The following is a 24,819-nucleotide window of genomic DNA, read 5'->3' as shown; positions in this document are numbered from 1 at the left end:
TGTAGTCACAGGCTGCCCATTTTAAGAGGGAATATTGAGGAAAACCCTCCTGAGTTCTCAGCTCCCACTGGGAAGAGATTCTAAGGGATCAGACATCAAGTGACACTATGAGCAATTAACAAGTTCTAAGAGGAGTGTGGAGTGGTCTTACTTTGCCTCTGAATGGGAGGCCTCAGGAGTTCAGCAAAGGGCAGAACTGGGCCAGATTTGAAAAGAAAGTTCAGGACATACACCCTGCCTGCTTTGATTTCCAAGAGGCCATAGACCTTGGCAAGTTAATGTTTCCTTTGTAACATACACCCAACACTCAGTTACTGAGTTCCCAGAAGATAAGCTGAATCATCATTACACAACAGAAAGAGAATCCATGTCTGTATCTATCTGGTCACCTATCCATGTGGCCCTGAGCCAGACTCAGTCATCTTCTAAACTGCCCCTAGATTGGAGCAGTAGCTGTATCCCCTTACACAGCACAGGACTTGCAAGCACCCAGTATCTTTGAGCCACTGGGGGACCTGCAGAAAGCTCAGGCAGAGGATCTCTCTGTTGGGACACACTCACACCCTGGTTCCTTTTCCAAGTGAGGTCCTGTGGAAGGCTTTGGGGTACACAGATGAAGTAGACCCTGTTCCTGCCCTCAGGAGTCTTAACATTTGAAAGACAGAGAGAGAAAGAGAGACAGAGAGACAAACATAAAAGAAATTATATTAGAGTGTGATCTGGGCTATGGGAATTCCCAAGGGAAGAGGGCTGGGGAGGGCTTCCCAAAAAAGATAATGCACAGACCAATCCCCAAGGCATAAGTCGGGGCTCAGAGCTGAAGTGAAGGGGCATTCTTGGTACAGTGAACAGAACTGGCAGAGGTGGGCTCAGTATGACTCATTCAGAGAGTATCAACCTTCAAGGTTACAGAAGAGCTGGCTTTGCCACTCTGGACTCAGGCCCCACTTCTCTCTCTAGTCTATGAAGGGATAGATATAGAAGTCACATACTGTCACTTCCATACACCTTGGGTATTTCATTTGTTTCATTTGTTAGAAGCAAGTCATTGAGTCCAGCCCAGAGTCCAGGGCTCAAGGAATGGCACTCCTCCTCTTGAATGCAAGGAGTGTCAAGAGCTTTTAAACTATCACAGTCTACCCAGTGGCCACAGGTATGACCTCTTGTATGCAAAACATATTCACCCTTCCAAACATCCCCTACCCAAAGTCCTATCCTACTGCAGAATCAGCTCAGAGCCCAGACTTTTTGTGTCTAAATCAGGCCCTGATGTGGAGGAGGCTCCTGGGGCATATTTCCTTTTAAGGAGCTCCTTGAGTATAGTCACTCTCTATCTGAAGAACTGTGGATTCAAGGGACAAGCTATCTGTGCCCCTTCCCCCCTACGCAACCCAACATACAATGGCGGGACAGGTGCAGTATGACCACCATAGACATCCTGGTTCAAAGGGGGGTAGGGATGGGAGGCACACAGGCACACACTTCTGGGAAGACACACACTTCTGAACCCCAGTTCGGCAAATGTTGGGAGTTCTTTGATTAGTACTCAAGCCAACTTTGGTCTGAACGTGATTCTTCCTGCTCTTGGTTCCACCCTTTGGACTCTTCAGTTTGCTCTCCAAGTTGTCCTTTTCTTCATTTTTTAAATTTTTATTAATTTTTGAGAGAGAGAGAGAGAGAGAGAGAGAGAGAGAGAGAGAGCATGAGTGGGGGACGGTTAGAGGGAGAGGGACAGAAAATCTGAAGAAGGCTCTGTGCTGACTGCAGTGAGCCCAATGCTCAGACTCAGGAATCACGAGATCACCACCTGAGATCACGGGTATGATGCTCAACTAACTGAGCCACCCAGGCACCCCTCCAAGTTGTCCTTTGGTTTCCCTGAAATATAGCCTATGTTTGCATCTGTGTGTTTTCTCTGGCTGCTTCTCGCCACTAGAATTTGAGAGAAGGGGGTTCCAGAAGTCTTTTTTCATGTAGTACTATCTCTGATCGTTTCAATCCAAGCTGACACTGCTTTGTCAATGTAATTCTTTTGAAAACTTTGTGTATCCTCTGTGAATCTTACTGAGCTTTATTTTTTTAGCCAACTGGCAGCCCCATGGGCATGTCTTCGAGATAAGCCCTTCTCCATCTTGGGCTTCTGCTGAATGGCAATATCAAGTTTCTTGGAAGGTCCTATTGTTTAATGGAATACTCTGTAGCACCACATTTGACCTTTTTGAAGACTTAACAAAGAATTTTATAGCTACCCTGTGGCTTTGAGACCATCTTTTCCTAGCATGGCCCTGCATTACATCTTTACCTAAACTGTTTGTTAATTTTGGCATCATTTGGCATCTGTAGAAGCTGGAAATTTTCAAATTCAGCAAGCTCTTGTTACTTTTTATTTAACAGTCCTTCTTTTGGCTTATTTCTCTTCCCTCAAATTTTCATCTGAGCAGCAAGAAGAAACCAGGAGGCACCTTCAACATTTCACCTGGAAGGCTTAGCCAGACCATCAGTTTCCTCTGGCACATTTTCCATTTCCCATGTTACTGCAGGTGGCAGTGCTGGAAACTTTCTGTGTAAACTTCCCTCCTCTCCAGCTCTAAGAGGCTAAGAGAAAAATTACCAGGTGTACTCACAACTGCAAAGAAAAGATCTTTCCCCTCCCCCCACCGTTCCCAAAACCAGCCAGGGCAAGCCCGGTTGCAGTCTGACCTAAAGGCGGGAACCAATCAAGTTCTGCTGAGTGGTTTGAAATAAAGGCGGGAACCAAACAAGTTCTGCTGAGCGTTCAAATTTAAATGTCAACCAATAACAGCTCTGTAACCTCAAAAAATCCCTAACTTGTTTGTGCCTGTCTATAAAAGAAGCTGTAAGATCCTTGCTCGGGGCCTCTTAGCGTCACCGGCAACGAGTGCGCGGAGGACCGGGTTCGAACCTGCAATAAACGACCCTTGCCGCTTGGCTTTGGCTCTGGACTCTGGTGGTTTGTTTTTGGGGGGTCTCTCGAATCGGGGCATGTCAGCTCCATACACTGCTAAAGCTATGGGCTCTTCTCTGATTTCCTGACACTTTTTAGGGTGTCCAATCTCAAAGCCATTTATTCAGGAGTTCCTGTCACCTATCGTCTGTCTTCTCTATTCTAGCCTCAAAGTTCTGCTCATGCTACTTTCCCATTCCAGGCTCCTGACATCCAGTCATTAATTCCACAAATTTTATTAATCCTCTTCTATACACAAGGCACTAGGTGTTGGGGAATTCCTAGTCTTTACCCTCGTGTTCTGTTGGAGAGACATGTCACTCAAATAATCCCAGAAGCCGTGATAAAACTGCAATGGAGTGGGGTGCATGAAGGAAAATCAGTGGCCCTCTGTGGTCACACAGTGAGGGGATCTGTCCTAGTGAGTGCGTGGCTGGGGAAAGCTTCCCTGAGGATGTGACATGTACATAGGGAGTGGGGTTCCCTTGAGAAAGAAGATGAAAAGCACATGGTGAGCTCATTAGTCAAGATGGTCAGTGTATATGAGGGACAGGAAGGAGAACTGGAGGCAGGAGCGGAAAGAACAGGAGGACCCTTCCTGAGAATCGCCTAAGGGGCTCAATAGGGACAGGTCACCTCAATCCTGGGTCTTCATCCAGGCAGGTGAGCATTAAGCCATTTGACAAACATTTAACATTGTGCTAGCACTGTGTCCTGGGGATACAACGGTGAATGCATCACACAAGTTTCCTGCCCTCAAAGAGTTGTAGTAGCAGGAGAGACAGATTAATAAGCAAATAATGAACTAGAAAATGTCACATGTACAGTAAGTGTTGTGAAGGAAATAAAACAGGGTGAAGTGATGGGAACTGGCTGAGAGACTTCCTTAGGTTGTGTGACTTGGAAAAGCTTCTCTAAGGCTCTGCATCAGATATTGGATATATCAGGTACTATGTGAAGACAGGAGGAGGTGTGCCTCTGTAGTGTTTGAGAGAGGAATATTCTGGCAGAGGCCCTGAGGCTGGAGCATGCTTGAGGTGTCCAGGCACTGAGTAGAGGTCCAGGTAACTGGAGCTCAGGTAGAGACAGCCTCAGAAGTGAGGCTGGGAAGCAGAGTCCAGTGGCAGGAGTGGAAGGAAGGACATTCTTGGCAGCTTGTTCAGGATACACTGGACATAGGCTCACAGTCAGGAAACAATGTGCAGATTTATCTTCCTCTATTCATTTGTGCAGACTTACTTTGGCCCAGAGTGGAACAGATAACCCTGCCTGAGACAGGCTTGGTCAGGTGGGGAGCTAGAGGAGGGGTCAGCGGCACCCAGACTGGGTGGAAGGGAGCAAGGAGAAGAGGAGTAGCCTAGGGGGAAGCCTGGGGCTGTAGAAGGCAGGAAGGGCACAGGCAGAAACCCCAATATTCATCTGGACACACTGTCACTGTCTCCTGCAGGCGACTGCAAGTTTGCAGAGGGCGAGGATCTTGTTTGGCTCAGCTCGGTGGATGGCACACGGTAGGAACTTGGCACATGATTCTTGGATGAATGAATGAGTGAGCGGGTGAGAGAGTGAAATGATCTGGTTGGCGAGTTTCCTCCTACCAACTCAGCCTTGCAGCAATGCCTAACCAGGAAGAGCCTGCGCCTTTTCAGAGCCCTGTGAATTCTGAAGGGTCTATCACAAGTCTTTTCGCCTATAAATGCAAGCAAGCCCAGAGAGGGTGAGTGACACACCCTGGCCACTGTCACACAGCCATTGAGAGCTCTCCCCACCCCTGCCCAGGGTGACTTTATGCCCGCCCCGCGCCCCCGCCCCTCTCGCCTCCGCCGGGCGCCCCTCCCTTCCCTGCCTCTGGCCTTGCTCGAGGCCCTGGGACTGGCCGAGGCGGGTCCCACCTCTTCGCCGCCCTGGGCCGGCCTGGGCCAGCCCCTTGTCCCCCGACCGACGCTTTCAGAGGTCTCTTCTGGCCCGCGACTCCTGCGCCTCCTCCCGCGCTTGGTGAGTGCCCCTGAGCCCCGACGCTGCGAGGGAGGGAGCCTGTCCCAACTCACGACTCCAGGGACTCTGAGCTGAGGTCCCTCAACTGGGCTCCCGGTGGACGCAGGAGCCTCGCCGCAGGGACGCTGGGTCTGGAGTCCGGATCCGCGATTCCCCCTGGGGCAGGTGAGCCTCCAGTCTAGCTAGGGGTCCTCAGGCTAAAGGACCATGGTGTGGGGGCGGGGCTCGCCGAAGGTGGGGCCGGACCCGGCGAACAGGGTGCTTTACCGAGCCAGCACAGCCCAGTGAGTGGACGTTATCTGACCAGCTCACAGAAGAGAAAACTGAGGCTCCGAGAGAGAAAGGGACAAGCCGAAGGTGACTGGGCTGGTCCGTGGTGGAGGGGCAGTCTGCCTCCGGGGCTAAGTCCCTCACCCCATTATCGGGTGTGGAAAAGATCCCCCCTGATTGGCCAAATCTGGGGGCCATGCACAAGGACCTCTTGTGATTGGAGAGCTCCCCTGGTGTAGCGGGGCACTGACCCCTGGGCCCCAGCTTGACCCCAACCCCGGGTTCCCAGGGTAGCGCTACTTGGAACCCAGCGCCCCCCCCCCCCCCCCCCCCACTTGTGCAGGCCCCTCGTTTGTCACCTTCCTAGAAAAGGCACCTTTTCAATCAGGTGCAGATGGAGACAGAATTTAGTATTCTCACACACTGGGTTAAGAGTGTGGGCTTGGCGTCAGGTGACTGTTTTCTCCCCACTCCCTCACTTTTCGGTGACCTTGGGCAAGTTTCTGGAACTCTGACTCCGTTTCTTTGGCTAAAATTGGGGTGGGGGGGATAAGTACTAACAGTACCTTACCTGCTAAGATTGTTTCAGGATGGCATGAGTTTATGCACTAAGGCCCTAGGCCCTCTGTGAATGTTGGCACTCTCCCCCCTGTGAGGATCAACCTTCACGACAATGTTGGGAGACAATCCTGTGACATTTTGGAGACAAGAATTTAAGCCTTAGAGATGCAAATGATTCGCTAAGGTTGAATACAGGTCTACAGGCTCAGGTGGTCTAGGGGGCCTGCCTGTGTGCCCAGGATAGTGAGAAAGACAGCGGATGAAACATGAACCCCCGCGGACCCTGGCTGTGGAACCGACAAGCATCTGCCCTGCCAGTGGCCGAATGGAACAGATTGACTGCAGGAGAGGAATCAGCTCCCCCCCACCCCGCCGTCATCCCCAAAGGGCAGCTGGTGGAAGAGGATGCCTTGTGGCTGTGCCCTGCAACTTGGCTGAGCCTCTGCCCTCTCCTAGAGCTGCATTCTTTTGTGGGTCCCCAGACCAAAGCAGGAAAACAGATGGCCCAGAGCTGCTGTCCCTGCCCTGGGCTGCCCCTCTTGAGCAGGATCTGATAGCTGGGTCCTGGGGAGCCAGGTCTGGGCTGGGTGCTTGGGGTGGGAGGCCTGGGAGGCCCTGACAGCTCTACAGCTGTACCCACGCACTGCCGGGAACAGGGGCGCATGCCCCTGCCAACTCAGGAAGGAGGTGGAGGCTTGCAGGCTGCCCACTCAGCCAGCCCAGCTGCAGCAGCCCACGTGGGGCTCTGTACTCCCTTCCCCGGCTCCACCCCCCGCCCCCTGTGCTTCCTGATCTTTCTGCTGGCCAAAGGTCAAGATTGGCTGAGGCCCCTCCCAGCGCACCTGTCCCTGCCACACTCAGCTTCCCTGGACTGTGGCCACAGCCTTCCTGGTGGCTACCCTGACCCTGCCTCCCTGCTTCCAAAGGGATCTTGTTTGTATTGCTTTCTTTTCCCACAAGTAATACGTGCTCAGTATAGAAAAAGCCAGAACATTCAGGTAAGAAAAAGATAATTAATGATAATTATTGAAAATACCCTAAATCCAAAAAACTCTTCTCAGTAACTTTTAACATTTCTGTGGGAATCCTCCCAGGTTTTTACACTGCAGGTGCACAAACATACACACACCCACAGCACTTTTAAAAATTACAGTGGTTTGTCACCTGTGGGGGTGTTTTGACCTACATATTCCAGGTAGTGAAACAGCGTGTTGCCACTTCTAACTGACTGCGCTGGGTTTACCCAGTGTGAATGTATCATAATTTTACAACACTCATGCCTCTATCTGCTCATCCAAATAGAATTTAGAAGTGAAAATGCTGAGTCAGAATTTTCTAGGATTTTGGTATTTATTGCCAAATTTTCCTCCAGAGAATTGGTACGGATTTGTTGTCCCATTAGTGCTACAGGAGCGCAGCTGTTTTCTCATAATCTAGACAACAGCTGATATTTATATTGCTTAAGCCCCTTCCAATTTTAAAGGAGAAAAATAGTCCCTTGTTTTATTATGCATGAATTATTTGATTAATTGCAATTTGAACATTTTTATTTATCTATTGGCTCTAATTTTTTACTTTTCGCAAATTGCTTTCAGACACATGTAAAATCTTCCTGTATGAAAAGCCATCACATGCTTTCTTGTATATTTCTTCTTTAGTGTCAAGTTTCTAAGCCCCATACTTACTGGTATTTTCTTACACTTTGATGTTTTCTTCTTGTATTTGATTTTTTTAATACTTATTTTAATCCAATTGACCTGTATTTTGAAGTAAGATGTGAACGATACACCTAGATTTATTTATTTGTTTGTTTAAATTAGTTTTTAGAACAGTTTTAAGTTTATAGAAAAATTGAGCAGAGTACAAAGAGCTCCCATATAGTCCCTCAGCCCCTGCCCCCTCCACTGTCACTTATTAGTAACACCTTGCATTATTAACATTAGCCTGGTACATTTGTTACTCTTGATGAGTGGATACTGATACAACATTCTTTTTGTTTTTGTTTACTTTTACTTTTTTATTTTTTTAATGTTTATGTATTTTTGAGAGAGAATCAGAGAGAGACAGAGGTGAGTGGGGGAGGGGCAGAGAGAGAGAGGGAGACACAGAATCCAAAGCAGGCCCCAGGCTCTGAGCTGTCAGCACAGAGCCCATCACGGGGCTCAAACAAATGGACTGTGAGATCATGTTGGACACTTAACTGACCGAACCACCCAGAGACCCCCTGATACAATATTCTTAATTAAAGTCTATAGCTTACATCACTCTTTGTGTTGTATATTTAATGGGTTTTGACAAATGTATAAGGACCTGCATCTGACATGACAGTAGATAACTGTAAAAAAAATCTCCTGTGTTCCACCTGTTCATCCCTTTCTCCCCTTCCCCAACACTGATTCCCCCCCACCCCCACCCCATCTTCTTAGTTTTAAGACTCTCATAGTTAGAATAATACAGTATGTAGCCTTTTAAGACTGGCTTCTTTCACTTAGCAATATGCATTTATATTTCCACTGTATCTTTTCGTGGCTTAATGGCTCATTTCTTCTTAGCATGGAATAAAAGCCCATTGTCCAGATGTACCACAGTTTATTTATCCATTCACCTACTGAAGAACATCTTGGTTGCTTCCAAGTTTAGGTAGTTATGAATAATGATGCTATAAACATCTGTGTGCAGGTTTTTGTGTGGACCTAAATTGCCAACTAATTTTGGTAAATACCGTGGAGTATGATTGCTGAATTTTATGGAGAGAATGTGTTTAGTTTTGTAAGAAACTGCAAAACAATTTTTCAAGGTGACTACCATTTTGCATTCCCACCCGCAATGAATGAGAGTTCCTATCGCTCCCCATCTTCGCCAGCATTTTCGTTGGTGGTGTTTTGGATTTTAGTCATTCTAATAGATTTGCAGTGGTATCTCATTATTGTTTTAATTTGCAATCCTTAGTGATATATGCTGTCGAGCATCTTTTCAAATACTCATTTCCCGTCAGTATATCTTCTTTGCTGAGGCATCTGCTTAGGTCTTTCCCCCATTTTTTTAGTTGAGTTGCTTTCTTATTGTTGAGTTTTAAGAATTTTTTGTATATTTTGGATACTAGTCCTTTATCAGATGTGTGTTTTGTAAATTTTTCTCCCTATCTGTGGCTTGCCTTTTGAAGAGCAGAAGTTTTCAGTTCTAATAAAGTTCAGTTTATTCCTTTTTTTCTTCCATGGTTTTGTTGTATTTAAAAAGACCCAAGGCCATCTGGAATTTCTTCTATGTTATATTCTGTGAGTTTTATAGTTTTATCTAAATGTAGATTTTACATTGGAGCACCTGGGTGGCTTAGTCGGTTGAGTGTCCCACTTTGGCTCAGGTCATGATCTCACAGCTGGTGAGTTCGAGCCCCTCATGGAGCTCATTGCTGTCAGCACAGAGCCCACTTCAGATCTGTCCCTCTCTCTCTCTGCCCCTTCCCCACTTGTGCTTTCTCTCTCTCAAAAAAAAAAATCTTTAAAAGAAAATGTAGATATTACATTTAGGTCTGTGATTGTTTTTTGAGGTTTTTTTGTTGTTGTTTTGTTGTTTTGTTTTGTTTTGTTTTTTTTTTTGCATGTGGAAATAGTTCGAGAATAATGTGTTGAACAGTCTATCCTTTCTCTACTGAATTGCCTTTACTGCTTTGTCAAAGATCAGTTGACTGTTTTTGTGTGAGTCTGTTTCTGGGTTCTCTATTCTGTCTATTGATATATTTGTCTACTCTTTTGCCAGTATCACCCTGTCTTGATTTCTGTAGCTTCATAGTAAATCTTGAGGTTGGATAGTGTCAGTATTTTGACTTTGCTCCTCTCCTTCAATATTGTGTTGGATAATTCAGGTCTTTTGCCTTTAGTATAAATTTTAGAATCAGTTTGTTGATATCTGCAAAATAACTTGCTAGGATTTTCATTGAGATTGTGTTGAATCCAAAGATCAAATTGGAAAGAACTGATATCTTGACAATATTGAGTTTCCTATCCATGTATGTGCAATATCTCCATTTATTTAGGTTTTATTGGATTTCCTTCATTAGTCTTATGGTTTTCCTTATATTGCTCTTTTACATATTTTGTTATATTTACACATAAATAATTTCAGTTTTGGGTGATAATATAAATGGTATTGTGTTTTTAAAAATTTTTTTAATGTTTATTTTTGAGAGAGAGAGAGAGAGAGAGAGAGAGAGAGAGAGCAAGCCTGGGAGGGGCGGAGAGAGAGGGAGACACAGAATCTGAAGCAGGCTCCAGACTCTGAGCCATCAGCACAGAGCCCAACATGGGACTCAAACTCAACAACCATGAGATTCTTTGACCTGAGCTCAAGTCGGATGCTTAACTGACTGAGCCACCCAGGCACCCCTGTTTTTAATTTCAAACCCCAATTGTTTATTGACGGCATATTGACTTTTGCATATTAACCTTCTCTTTTGTAATCTTCTGATAATCATTAATTAGTTCCAAGAGTTTTTTGCTGATTTTTGGAGATTTTCTACTTGGACAATTATGTCATCTGTGAACAGTTTATTTCCCCCTTTCCAATCTGTATACCTTTTATCTCCTTTTCTTGTGTTACTGCCTTGCTAGAATTTCCAGTAGGGTGTTGAATAGAAGTAATGAAAGGGAACACCCTTGACTTGTTCCTGATCTTAGTGGGAAAGTTTCTAGTTTCTCACCATTAAGTATGATGTTAGAGGGGCATCTGAGTGGCTCAGTTGGTTAAGCATCTGACTCTTGATCTCAACTCAGGTCTTGTTCCCAGGGTGGTTAATTCAAGCCCCACATTGGGCTCCATGCTGAGTGTGGAGCCTACTTAAAAAAAAATGTGATGTTATAATTTTTGAGTTTTTTTTTTGTAAATGTTCTTTATCAAGTTAACTTCCTCTCTATACCTACTTTGCTGAGAATCTTTATCATGAATCGTTGTTGGATTTTGTCAAATTGTTCTTTTAAAAACCTTTTTTGATTGATTTATTGTGTAATTTACATCCAAGTTAGTTACCTTCAGGAGTAGATTCCTTAATGCCCCCTACCCATTTACCCATCCCCCCTCCCACAACCCCTCCAGCAACCCTGTTTGTTCTCTATATTTAAGAGTCTTTTATGTTTTATTCCCCTCCCTGTTTTTATATTTTTTTGCTTCCTTTGCCTTAACTTCATCTCTTTTGTATCTTAAATTCTTCATATGAATGAAGTCATATATTTGTCTTTCTCTGACTAATTTTGCTTAGCATAATACCCTCCAGTTCCATCCACGTTTTTGCAAATGGCAAGATTTCATTCTTTTTGATTGCCGAGTAATACTCCATTGTATATATATACCACATCTTCTTTATCCATTCATCCATTGATGGACATTTGGACTCTTTCCATACTTTGCCTATTGTCAAAAGCACTGCTATAAACATTGGGGTGCATATGCCCCTTTGAAACAGCATACCTGTATCCTGTGGATAAATACCTAGTAGTGCAATTGCTGGGTCATAGGATAGTTCTGTTTTTAATTTTTGGAGGAACCTCCATATTGTTTTCCAGAGTGGCTGCACCAGTTTGCATTCCCATCAGCAGCACAAAAGAGATCCTCTTTCTCTGCATACTTGCCAACATCTGTTGTTGCCTGAGTTGTTAATGTTAGCCTTTCTGACAGGTGTGAGGTGTTATCTCATTGTGGTTTTGATTTGTATTTCCCTGATGATGAGTGATGTTGAGTAGTTTTTCATGTGTCAGTTGGCCATCTGGATGTCTTCTTTGGAGAAGTGTCTATTCATGTCTCTTGCCCGTTTTTTCACTGGATCATTTGGTTTTTGGGTGTTGAGTTTGATAAGTTCTTTATAGATTTTGGATACTAACCCTTTATCTGATATGTTGTTTGCAAATATCTTCTCCCATTCCTTCGATTGCCTTTTAATTTTGCTGATTGTTTCCTTCACTGTGCAGAAGAGTCCCAATAGTTCGTTTTTGCTTTTGTTTCCCTTGCCTCTGGAGACATGTTGAGTTAGAAGTTGCTGTGGCCAAGGTCAAAGAGGTTTTTGCCTGCTTTCTCCCCTATGATTTTGATGGCTTTCTGTCTTATGCTTAGGTCGTTAATCCATTTTGAGTTTATTTTGTGTATGGTGTAAGAAAGTGGTCCAGGTTCATTTTTCTGCATGTTGCTGTCTAGTTTTCCCAGCACCACTTGTTGAAGAGACTGTCTTTATTCCATTGGATATTCTTTCCTGTTTTGTCAAAGATTAGTTGGCCGTGTGTTTGTGGATCCATTTCTGGGTTCTTTATTCTGTTCTGGTGATCTGAGTATCTGTTTTGTGCAATATCCAAACTGTTTTGATGATTACAGCTTTGTAATATGTCTTGAAGTCTGGGAGTGTGATGCCTCCAGCTTCGGTTTTCTTTTTCAAGATTTTTTTGGCTATTCAGGGTCTTTTCTGGTTCTGTACAAATTTTAGGATTATTTGTTCTAGCTCTGTGAAGAATGCTGGTGTTATTTTGGTAGGCATTGCGTTGAATATGTAGATTGCTTTGGGTAGTATCCACATTTTAACAATATTTGTTCTTCCAATCCAAGAGCATGCAACATTTTCCACTTTTTGTGTCTTCTTCAATTTCTTTCATAAGCTTTCTATAGTTTTCAGTGCATGGATTTTTCATTTCTTTGCTTATGTTTATTCCTAGGTATTTTATAGTTTTTGATGCAATTGTAAATGGGATCGATTCTTTGATTTCTCTTTCTCTGGCTTCATTATTGGTGTACAGTAATGCAACTGATTTCTGTGTGTTGATTTTATATCCTGCAGCTTTGCTGAATTCATGGATCAGTTCTAGCAGTTTTTTGATTGGATCTTTTGGGTTTTCCATATAGAGTATCATGTCATCTGCGAAGAGCGAAAGTTTGACTTCCTTCTGGCTTATTTGGCTGCCTTTTATTCCTTTGTGTTGTCTGATTGCTGAGGCTAACACTTCCAATACTATGTTGGACAACAGTGGCAAGAGTGGACATCCCTGTCATGTTCCTGACCTTAAGGGGGAAAGCTCTCAGTCTTTTCCCATTGCAAATGATATTAGCAGTGGGTCTTTCGTATATGGCTTTTATGATCTTGAGGTATGATCCTTCCATCCCTACTTTCTTGAGGGTTTTTTTATCAAGAAAGGATGCTGTATTTTGTCAAATGCTTTCTCTGCATCTATTGAAAGGATCATGTGGTTCTTGTCCTTTCTTTTACTGATGTGATGTATCACATTGATTGTTTTGCAGATGTTGAGCCAGCCCTGCATCCCAGGTATAAATCCAACTTGGTCTTGGTGAATAATTCTTTTATATTGTTAGATCCAGTTGACTAGTATCTTTTTGAGGATTTTTGCATCCATGCTCATCAGGGAAATTGATCTGTAGTTCTTTTTATTGGGGTCTTTGTCTGGTTTTGGAGTCAAGGTGATGCTGGCTTCATAGAAAGAGTTTGGAAGTTTTCCTTCCATTTCTACTTTTTGGAACAGCTGGAAGAGAATAGGTGTTAACTCTTTAAATGTTTGGTAGAATTCCCCCGTAAAGCCATCCAGCCCTGGACTCTTGTTTTTTGGAAGTCAAATTGTTTTTCTGCATCAATTTATGTGTTCCTATGATTTTCCTTTTTTTTTTTTTCCTGTTGGTGTGATCTATTACACTAATTGATTTTTAAATGTTAAACCTGGAATACCACTAGTATAAATCCCACTTGACTGTGATGTATAACTCTTTCTTTACATTGTTAAAGATTTTAATATCTATGTTCATGAAAGATACTGACCTATAGTTTTCCTTTCTTGTAATGTGTTTGTTTTTTGCATTAGGGTAATGTTGGCCTGATACATTGAGTTAGGAAGTATTCTGTTTTTGTTTTCTGAAATTGTAACAGAATTGATAAAATTTCTCTCTTAGATGTTTGGTGGAATTCACCAGTGAATCTGGTGGTTTCTGTTTTGGAAAGGTATTAATTATTGATCCAATGCCTTTAATAAATAGGACTATTTATATTATATCTGTTTTTCCTTGTATAAGTTTGGTAAATTGTGCTTTTCAAGAAGTGTTCCATTTCATCTAGGTTATCACATTTAAAGGTATAGAGATATTCATAATCCTCTATTATTCTTTTAATGACTATGGGATTAGTAGTGATGGCCCTTCTTTCATTTTTGAAACTAGACATTTGGGGTTTTTTTTTCGTTAATCTAACTAGAGGCTTATCAATTTTATTCATCTTTTATAAAAAACTTTTGATTTTGTTATTGTCTCTATTTGTTTTCAATTTTATTGATCTCTGCTCTAAACTTAAAAATTTTTTTTTGATGTTTGCTTATTTTTGAGGGATAGAGGGAGAGACAGAGCATGAGTTGGGGAGGGGTAGAGAGAGAGGGAGACACAGAATCTGAAGCAGACTCCAGTCTCTGAGCTGTCAGCACAGAGCCTGACACGGGGCTCAAACTCATGGACCATGAGATCATGACCAGAGCTGAAGTCAGACGCCCAACCTACTGAGCTACTCAGGTGCCCCTGTGTTCTAAATTTTATTATTTCCTTTCTTTTGCTTATTTTGATTTAATTTTCTCTTCTTTTTCTAGTTTCCTAACTTATTTTATTGATTTTGGATATTTTTCCTTTAATAATATGTGTACTTAATGCTATAAATTTTCCTCTATATACTGCTTTAGCTGCATTTCACAAATTTTAGTAAGTTATATTTTAATTTTCATTTCAATTCAAAATATTTTAAAATTTCTCTTGATAGTTTTTCTTCCACCCATGTGTTGTCCAAAGTGTATTATTTATTCTCTACAAATCTTTCTGTTGGCTTTCCCAGATATCTTTCCAGTATTGATTTTTAGTAATTCTATGTGGTCTGAGAGCATATTTTGCATGATTTGTACTCTTTTAAGTTTGTTATGGTGTGTCTTGGTGATTATTTTATGTAAGCTCGAGGTGAATGTGTATTTTGCTGTTGTTAGATGAAGTATTTTATAAATGCCTGTTAGTTCCAGCTAATTGATGGTGCTGTTCAGTTAACTTATGACCTTACTGATTTCCTACTTGACCAATCTCTCGGTTATTAGGTATTGATAAAGAGGTGTCAAAGTTTCCAACTAAACTAGTGGATTTGTCTATTTATTCTTGCAATTCTATCAGTTTTGCTTCACATATTTTGATTCTCTGTTTTTAGGTACATACACATTGAGAATTATTATATCTTCTTAAGGAATTGAGCCCTTTATCATTATGTAGTGCCCCTTTTTCTTCTTAATAATTTTCCTTGCTCTGAAGTCTGCTTTGCCTGAAGTTAACAGATCTATTCCATATTTTTTTTTGATTAGTGTTAGTAGGGTATATCTTCCTCTATCCCTTTAGTTTTGATCTGTGTTTTTATATTTAAAGTGGGTTTATTGTACACATCATAATTGGGTCCTGATGGCTTATCCACTCTGATAGTCTCTGTGTTTTAATTGGTATACTTAGACCATTGATGTTTAAAGTGATTATTGATATAGTTCATAGATTAGATGAATATAGATATTCTTATATAACACATTTATTACTGTTTTTCCTTGTTCTTTGAGTATTTACTTTTATTTTATAGTCTTCCACTATTTTGCTGACTTGTCAGGTTTTCACTGAGCTTTTTATGATTCCATTTTCTCTTCTCTCTTAATGTATTAATTGTAGCTTTTTTGCTTTTTTTAGTTTGCCCCTAGTGTTTGCAGTATACATTTACAACTATCCAAGGCCACTTGTAGAGAAATATACTGTTTTGTGGGTAGTGCAAGTACTTTATACCAAAGTATTCTTTTTTTTTAATGTTTTTTAATGTTTATTTATTATTGACAAAGAGAGACAGAGCATGAGTGGGGGAGGGGCAGAGAGAGAGGGAGACACAGCATCTGAAACAGGCTCCAGGCTCTGAGCTGTCAGCACAGAGCCCATCGTGGGGCTTGAACTCACGGACAGCGAGATCATGACCTGAGCCGAAGTCGGACGCTCAACCAACTGAGCCACCCAGGTGCCCCTATACCAAAGTATTCTTGATTCCTCTCTCCCATACCTTATCATCATTGCTGTAATTCATTTCACTTATCCACAAACTATAATCACTGAACACATTGCTGCTATAAATAGAGCAATAAACATAGGGTTGCATATATCTTTTTGAGTTGGTGTTTTTGTTTTCTTCAGATAAATACCCAGAAGTGGAACTGCTGAATGATAGAGTTGGTCTATTTTTAATTTTTTGAGACACCACCATACTGTTTTCTATAGTGGACCTATTTACACCCATTTACATTCCTACCAATGGTGTGCAAGGGTTCTCTTTTTTCCTACATTCTTGCCAGCACTTACTATGTCTTGTCTTGATAATAACCATTTTAACATGTGTGAGGTGATATCTCATTATGGTTTAGATTTATATTTCCCTGATAATTAGTGATGTTGAGCATCTTTTCAAGTACCTATGGCCTCTGTATGTCTTCTTTGGGAAAATGTCTATTCAGATCTGCCCAATTGTTATTTCTTTTTCTTTTTTCCTTTTAACATTTTTAGTTAGTTGATTTGTAGTTAGTTAATATACCCTGCGATATTGGATTCAGTAGAATTCAGTGATTCATAACTTACATACAACACCCAGTGCTCATCACAAAAACTGCCCTCCTCAATACCCATCACCCATCTAGTGCATCCCCTACCTACCTCCCTACATCAACCCTCAGTTTGTTCTCTATTGTTAAGAGTTTCTTATGGTTTGTTTCTCTCTCTTGTTTTCTTCCCTCCCTTTCCATATATTTTGTTTCTTAATCCCACATATAAATGAAATCGTATGGTATTTGTCTTTCTCTGATTGACTCCTTTTGCTTAGCATAATACACTCTAGCTTCATCCATGTTGTTGCAAATGGCAAGATTTCATCCTTAAACAAAAAAAATTTTTTTACATTTATTTATTTTTGAGACACAGAGTGAGACAGAGCAGGAGAGGGGGAGGGGCGGAGAGAGAGGGAGACACAGAATCTGAAGCAGGCTCCAGGCCATGAGCAAGCATTCAGCACAGAGCCTGACATGGGGCTCCAACCCATGAACCATAAGATCATGACCTGAGTTGAAGTCAGACACTTCACGGACTGAGCCACCAGGAGCCCCAAGATTTCATTCTTTTTGATGGCTGATCTATATCTATATCTATATCTATATCTATATCTATATCTATCTATATCTATCTATCTATCTATCTATCTATCTATCTATCTATCTCCACCCCCTTCCCACATCTTCTTTTTCTATTAATTAATCATGGACACTTGGGCTCTCTCCATAGTTTCTGTTGTTGATAACGCTGCTATAAACATTGGGGTGCATGTACCTCTTTGAATCTGTGTTTTTGTATCTTTGAGGTAAATACCTAGTTGTCCAATTACTGGATCATAGGGTAGTTTTATTTTTAACTTTTTTTAAATTATTTTTTTATTTTTTCAATATATGAAATTTATTGTCAAATTGGTTTCCATACAACACCCAGTGCTCATCCCAAAAGGTGCCCTCCTCAATACCCATCACCCACCCTCCCCTCCCCCCACCCCCCATCAACCCTCAGTTTGTTCTCAGTTTTTAAGAGTCTCTAATGCTTTGGCTCTCTCCTACTCTAACCTCTTTTTTTTTTTTTTCCTTCCCCTCCCCCATGGGTTTCTGTTAAGTTTCTCAGGATCCACATAAGAGTGAAACCATATGATATCTGTCTTTCTCTGTATGGCTTATTTCACTTAGCATAACACTCTCCAGTTCCATCCACATTGCTACAAAGGGCCATATTTCATTCTTTCTCATTGCCACGTAGTACTCCATTGTGTATATAAATCACAATTTCTTTATCCATTCATCAGTTGATGGACATTTAGGCTCTTTCCATAATTTGGCTATTGTTGAGAGTGCTCTATAAACATTGGGGTACAAGTGCCCCTATGCATCAGTACTCCTGTATCCCTTGGGTAAATTCCTAGCAGTGCTATTGCTGGATCATAGGGTAGGTCTATTTTTAATTTTTTGAGGAAAGTCCACACTGTTTTCCAGAGCGGCTGCACCAATTTGCATTCCCACCAACAGTGCAAGAGGGTTCCCGTTTCTCCACATCCTCTCCAGCATCTATAGTCTCCTGATTTGTTCATTTTGGCCACTCTGACTGGCGTGAGGTGATATCTGAGTGTGGTTTTGATTTGTATTTTCCTGATGAGGAGCGACATTGAGCATCTTTTCATGTGCCTGTTGGCCATCTGGATGTCTTCTTTAGAGAAGTGTCTATTCATGTTTTCTGCCCATTTCTTCACTGGATTATTTGTTTTTCGGGTGTGGAGTTTGGTGAGTTCTTTATAGATTTTGGATACTAGCCCTTTGTCCAATATGTCATTTGCAAATATCTTTTCCCATTCCTCGGTTGGCTTTTAGTTTTGTTGATTGTTTCCTTTGCAGTGCAGAAGCATTTTATCTTCATAGGGTACCAGTAGTTCATTTTTGCTTTTAATTCCCTTGCCTTTGGGGATGTGTCAAGTAAGAAATTGCTACGGGTGAGGTCAGAGAGGTCTTTTCCTGCTTTCTCCTCTAGGGTTTTTTTTTTTTATTTTTTTTCAACGTTTATTTATTTTTGGGACAGAGAAAGACAGAGCATGAACGGGGGAGGGGCAGAGAGAGAGGGAAACACAGAATCGGAAACAGGCTCCAGGCTCTGAGCCATCAGCCCAGAGCCCGACGCGGGGCTCGAACTCCCGGACCGCGAGATCGTGACCTGGCTGAAGTTGGACACTTAACCGACTGCGCCACCCAGGTGCCCCTCTCCTCTAGGGTTTTGATGGTTTCCTGTCTCACATTTAGGTCCTTTATCCATTTTGAGTTTATTTTTGTGAATGGTGTGAGAGTTTCAATCTTCTGCATGTTGCTGTCCAGTTCTCCCAGCACCATTTGTTAAAAAGACTGTCTTTTTTCCATTGGATCTGCTTTCCTGCTTGGTCAAAGATTAGTTGGCCATACGTTTGTGGGTCTAGTTCTGGGGTTTCTATTCTATTCCATTGGTCTATGTGTCTGTTTTTCTGCCAATACCATGCTGTCTTGATGATTACAGCTTTGTAGTAGAGGCTAAAGTCTAGGATTGTGATGCCTCCTGCTTTGGTCTTCTTCTTCAAAATTACCTTGGCTATTCAGGGCCTTTTGTGGTTCCATATGAATTTTAGGATTGCTTGTTCTAGTTTTGAGAAAAAAGCTGGTGCAATTTTGATTGGGATTGCATTGAATTTGTAGATACTTTTGGGTAGTATTGACATTTTGACAATATTTATTTTTCCAATCCATGAGAATGGAATGTTATTCCATTTCTTTATATCTTCAATTTCCTTCATGAGCTTTCTATAGTTTTCAGCATACATCTTTGGTTAGATTCATTCCTAGGTGTTTTATGCTTCTTGGTGAAATTGTGAATGGGATCAGTTTCTTTATTTGTCTTTCTGTTGCTTCATTATTAGTGTATAAGAATGCAACTGATTTCTGTACATTGATTTCGTATCCTGCAACTTTGCTGAATTCATGTATCAGTTCTAGCAGACTCTTGGTGGAGTCTATCGATTTTCCATGTATAATATCATGTCATCTGCAAAAAAGTGAAAGCTTGACTTCATTTTGCCAATTTTGATGCCATTGATTTCCTTTTGTGGTCTGATTGCTGATGCTAGAACTTCCAACACTATGTTAAACAACAGCAGTGAGAGTGGACATCCCTGTCGTGTTCCTGATCTCAGGGAAAAAGCTCTCAGTTTTTCCCCATTGAGGATGATATTAGCTGTGGGCTTTCCATAAATGGCTTTTATGATGTTTAAGTATGCTCCTTCTATCCCGACTTTCTGAAGTGTTTTTATTAAGAAAGGGTGCTGAATTTTGTCAAAAGCCTTTTCTACATTGATTGACAGGATCATGTGGTTCTTATCTCTTCTTTTATTAATGTGATGTATCACATTGATTGATTTGCAAATATTGAACCAGCCCTGCATCCCAGGAATGAATCCCACTTGATCATGGTGAATAATTCTTTTTATATGCCGTTGAATTCCATTTGCTAGTATCTTATTGAGAATTTTTGCATCCATATTCATCAGGGATATTGGCCTGTAGTTCCCTTTTTTTTACTGGGTCTCTGTCTGGTTTAGGAATCAAAGTAATACTGGCTTCATAGAATGAGTCTGGAAGTTTTCCTCCCCTTTCTATTTCTTGGAATAGCTTGAGAAGGATAGGTATTATCTCTGCTTTCAACGTCTGGTAGAACTCCCCTGGGAAGACATCTGGTCCTGGACTCTTATTTCTTGGGAGATTTTTGATGACTGATTCAATTTCTTCGCTAGTTATGGGTCTGTTCAAGCTTTCTATTTCCTCCTGATTTAGTTTTGGAAGCGTGTGGGTGTTTAGGAATTTGTCCATTTCTTCCAGGTTGTCCAGTTTGTTGGCATATAATTTTTCATAGTATTCCCTGATAATTGTTTGTATCTCTGAGGGATTACTTGTCATAATTCCATTTTCATTCATGATTTTATCTATTTGGGTCATCTCCCTTTTCCTTTGAGAAGCGTGGCTAGAGATTTATCAATTTTGTTATGTTTTCAAAAAACCAACTCTTGGTTTCGTTGATCTGCTCTACAGTGTTTTTAGATTCTCTGTTGTTTATTTCTGCTCTGATCTTTATTATTTCTCTTCTTCTGCTGGTTTTGTGGTGTCTTTGCTGTTCTGCTTCTGTTCCTTTAGGTGTGCTGTTAGATTTTGTATTTCGGATTTTTCTTGTTTCTTGAGATAGGCCTGGATTGCAATGCATTTTCCTCTCAGGACTGCCTTCGCTCCATCCCAAAGCGTTTGGATTGTTGTATTTTCATTTTCGTTTGTTTCCATATATTTTTTAATTTCTTCTCGAATTGCCTGGTTGACCCACTCATTCGTTAGTAGGGTGTTCTTTAACCTCCATGCTTTTGGAGGTTTTCCAGACTTTCCTGTGGTTGATTTCAAGCTTCATAGTATTGTGGTCTGAAAGTATACATGGTATGATTTCAATTCTTGTATACTTACGAAGGGCTGTTTGGTGACCCAGTATGTAATCTATCTCAGAGAATGTTCCACGTGCACTCGAGAAGAAAGTATATTCTGTTGCTTTGGGATGCAGAGTTCTAAATATATCTGTCAAGTCCATCTGATCCAATGTCTCATTCAGGGCCCTTGTTTCTTTATTGACCGTGTGTCTAGATGATCTATCCATTTCTGTAAGTGGAGTGTTAAAGTCCTCTGCAATTACCACATTCTTATCAATAAGGTTGCTTATGTTTATGAGTGATTGTTTTATATATTTGGGTGCTCCCGTATTCAGTGCATAGACATTTATAATTGTTAGCTCTTCCTGATAGATAGACCCCGTAATTATTATATAATGCCCTTCTTCATCTTTTGTTACAGCCTTTAATTTAAAGTCTAATTTGTCTGATATAAGTATGGCTACTCCAGCTTTCTTTCGACTTTCAGTAGTATGATAAATAGTTCTCCATCCCCTCACTCTCAATCTGAAGGTGTCCTCAGGTCTAACATGAGTCTCTTGTAGACAGCAAATAGATGGGTCTTGTTTTTTTACCCATTCTGATACCCTATGTCTTTTGGTTGGTGTATTTAGTCCATTTACATTCAGTGTTATTATAGAAAGATATGGGTTTAGAGTCATTGTGATACCTGTAGGTTTCATGCTTGTAGTTGTGTCTGGCACTTTGTGGTCCTTGCAACATTTCACTTACAGAATCCCCCTTAGGATCTTTTGTAGGGCTGCTTTAGTGGTGACGAATTCCTTCAGTTTTTGTTTGTTTGGGGAAACCTTTATCTCTCTTTGTATTCTGAATGACAGACTTGCTGGATAAAGGATTCTTGGCTGCATATTTTTTTTCTGTTCATCACGTTGATTATTTCCTGGCTTTCCTTTCTGGCCTGCCAAGTTTCAGTAGATTTGTCTGCTACTACACTTATGTGTCTACCTTTGTATGTTAAGGTCCCTTTATCCTATGATATGTCATGCAGAAGATCAATGCAAGTTACCTTCTGAAGGGAGTTCTCTGTGCCACTGGATTTCAATGCCTGTTTCCTCCCCCAAATCAGGGAAGTTCTCAGCTGTGATTTGTTCAAGTACACCTCCTCCCCATTTCTCTCTCTCTTCTTCTTCTGGATTCCTATGACATGGATATTGTTCCGTTTAATTGCATCACTTAGTTCTCTAATTCTCCCCTCATACTCCTGGATCGTTTTATGTCTCTTTTACTCAGCTTCCTCTTTTTCCTTAATTTTATCTTCTATTTCACCTATTCTCTCCTCTGCCTCTTAAATCCGTGCTATGGCCACCTCCATTTTATTTTGTACCTCATTTATAGCATTTTTTAAAATTCATCATGACTATTTCTTAGTCCCTTGATCTCTGTAGCAATAGATTTTCTGCTGTCCTGTATGCTTTTTTCAAGCCCAGTGATTAAGTTTATGACTATTATTCTAAATTGTTGTTCTGTTATATTGCTTATATTGGTTTTGATCAATTCGTTAGCTGTCACTACCTCCTAGAGTTTCTTTTGAGGAGAATTCTTCCGTTTTGTCATTTTAGCTAGTTTTCTGCCCCTGATGCATTTAAAAATTTTTTTTTCTTCAACGTTTTTATTTATTTTTTTTGGGGACAGAGAGAGACACAGCATGAACGGGGGAGGGGCAGAGAGAGAGGGAGACACAGAATCGGAAACAGGCTCCAGGCTCTGAGCCATCAGCCCAGAGCCCAACGCGGGGCTCGAACTCACAGACCGCGAGATCGTGACCTGGCTGAAGTCGGACGCTTAACCGACTGCGCCACCCAGGCGCCCCTGCCCCTGATGCATTTTAAAAGCTTGTGTGCTCTGCACCTGTGAGCACTGCTATATTAATGGAGGGTCATACACTGTCTAGGGTGTGGCCCTTCAGGAGGTGTTTTTTCAGGGATAGTCACTTACTGTTATTGTGACTTTGGTTATTTTATTACCCTACTCGTAGTAGTATTTTATACACTCGACCAGGTGTGCTTTGATTTGTTCCTTGGAGTAGCCCTGTAAAGGAAAACAGATAGACAAATAGGAGACAAAAACACGCAAACACACAAATAACAAAAAACAAACAAATAAACAAAAATAAAAACCTCAAGACTTAAAAAAAAAAAATCCCCCAAACACCGACTATAAGTAATGAAAGGGTTTAGGCAGTGCTGATGGAAGAACATATACAAAGAAACAAATGCAACTGGAGGGGTGGGGTGAGGAATAAACATTGATTTGGCAGAGAGACAAAAAGGCTGAATTCTGAGAGAGAGAGAGAGAGAGAGAGAGAGAGAGAGAGAGAGAGAGAAAGGAAAATAAAGAAGGAGGTGGGGAAAACGAAACAAAGATAAAATTATTCAGAGAAACTATATGGCTTGATTTATTCCAGAGAGAGAGAAAGGAGTATAAAGAAGGAGGTGTAGAACATGTATCAAGACAATTGATTAAATATGCCTGTTCAGACAGACCAGTAACCAGAGTCACCAGCCCAGGGGAGGGAAGAGATAAGGAGGAGAAATGGGGGTGGTGGGAGAGTATATCTATATATCCAGAATGGACCTAGAGTTAATCCAGGCAATGCTGCATCACTTGTCAGGTGTAGCTGTTTGCAGGATCTGTGCCATTCCGGTAGATATGCAGTTACCCAGTACAAGGGGGTGTGGATTGGCGTTTTCTGGACCCACCTCCACTATGGGCCCTGGGAGTTATCCCTGAGGCCCCACCTTGGTGGTGGTGATGGTGGTGGTGTTGGTGGTGGTGGTGGGCCGGGGGGAGGGGGATGGTGATGTCCCAGTCTCTTTTGCACAGAGCCAGACCCAGTGGACTCTGTTTGAGTCGTCCTCACTATGCCGCGGGTGCAGACAGCGGTGGTCCTTCTTGCTCCACCAACTCCCTTGACGCTGCTCTTGGCTAGGACTCAAAGTCCCACCCCATGCGCTCTGGTGCTGGGGAAGCACCTCTCAGTGCAGCAATATGTGGTCCCAGCTGGCTGTGTCTGTGCCGCCACACTACAGGGAGGACTGACTTCTCCTATTGTGAACTGAGAGCTGCTGCCCCTCGCCGCCAGCCCCCGAGGTGGTGGACGCAGGCAGGCTTTGTCTTTTCCCACAGCACTCCAGGGAAACAGCTGCCTTATCCTCCTGCAGACTGTGCCCAAGGGGGGGGGGGTGGACTCAGGCAGGTTCTGTGGTATCATGCAGCCCTCCAGGGAGGGAACCACTATCTCCAGCTGTGCACTGAGCCTCTGACCTACCACCTCACCGAGGCCTGGCTCCCCACCTCCCCAGGTGTGTGAACAGGGAGCCGGCCCCAGTCCGGAGAAAGCCCAACAGTTAGAGATTGCATCCTTCTCAGTCTCAGTCTGAGGGCTTTCTCCTGTCCAGCAATGGTCCTACACTTCCCTAGCCACTCTTTCTCTTCCCTTTGTCTCTCCGCAGAAGGGGGTCCCTCCCCTCCATGCCCACATAGCCTTTTATTAATCTCCTCCAGTTCTCAGTTACCCACCTATCTTTTTTCCAGCTTTCCAATTTTCTTCCTAGTAGATTCAGTCTCTTTTCCTCCCAGGCTCTGGTGTTCAAAGTCCTTTGGCTTCTACACTTCTTTGTTTGAGAGACGCAGGACGTATGGATCCCCCTACTTCTCTGCCGTGTTTGGTTTCAGGTCTTACATTCAAATTGTTATAATCCATTTTGAGTTGAATTTTGTGTACGGTGTAAGACAATGGTCTAGCCATCATTTTTTTTGCATGTGGTTGTCCAGTTTTTACCATATCATTTATTGAAGAGACTGTCCTTTCCCCACTGTATATTCTTGGCTCTTTTGTTGTAAATACATTGACCATATATGTGTGGGTTTATTTCTTGGTTATCTGTTTTCTTCTATTGATCTATGTGACTGTTTT

General features: G+C 42.0%; 1 protein-coding gene across 3 annotated transcripts in view; it reads left to right on the top strand.

Moving 5' to 3' along the window:
• The first annotated feature begins 4,817 nt into the window (after window positions 1-4,817).
• Window positions 4,818-24,819, top strand: part of ALDH1L1 (aldehyde dehydrogenase 1 family member L1) — a 128,048-nt gene continuing 108,046 nt past the window's right edge. The window contains exon 1 of one of the 3 annotated variants that reach the window (XM_040463289.1): window positions 4,818-4,957. The gene's annotated coding sequence lies outside the window, so the exon portion shown is untranslated. Of the gene's footprint in view, window positions 5,123-6,764; window positions 6,787-24,819 lie in introns of those variants that run through there. The other 2 variants (XM_040463288.1, XM_040463290.1) reach the window with 2 other exon arrangements.

The sequence above is a fragment of the Herpailurus yagouaroundi genome, unplaced genomic scaffold (assembly GCF_014898765.1).
Source record: "Herpailurus yagouaroundi ecotype Mexico unplaced genomic scaffold, PumYag 387, whole genome shotgun sequence".
NCBI lineage: Eukaryota > Metazoa > Chordata > Mammalia > Carnivora > Felidae > Herpailurus > Herpailurus yagouaroundi.
This window is presented reverse-complemented; position numbering and strand designations above follow the sequence as displayed.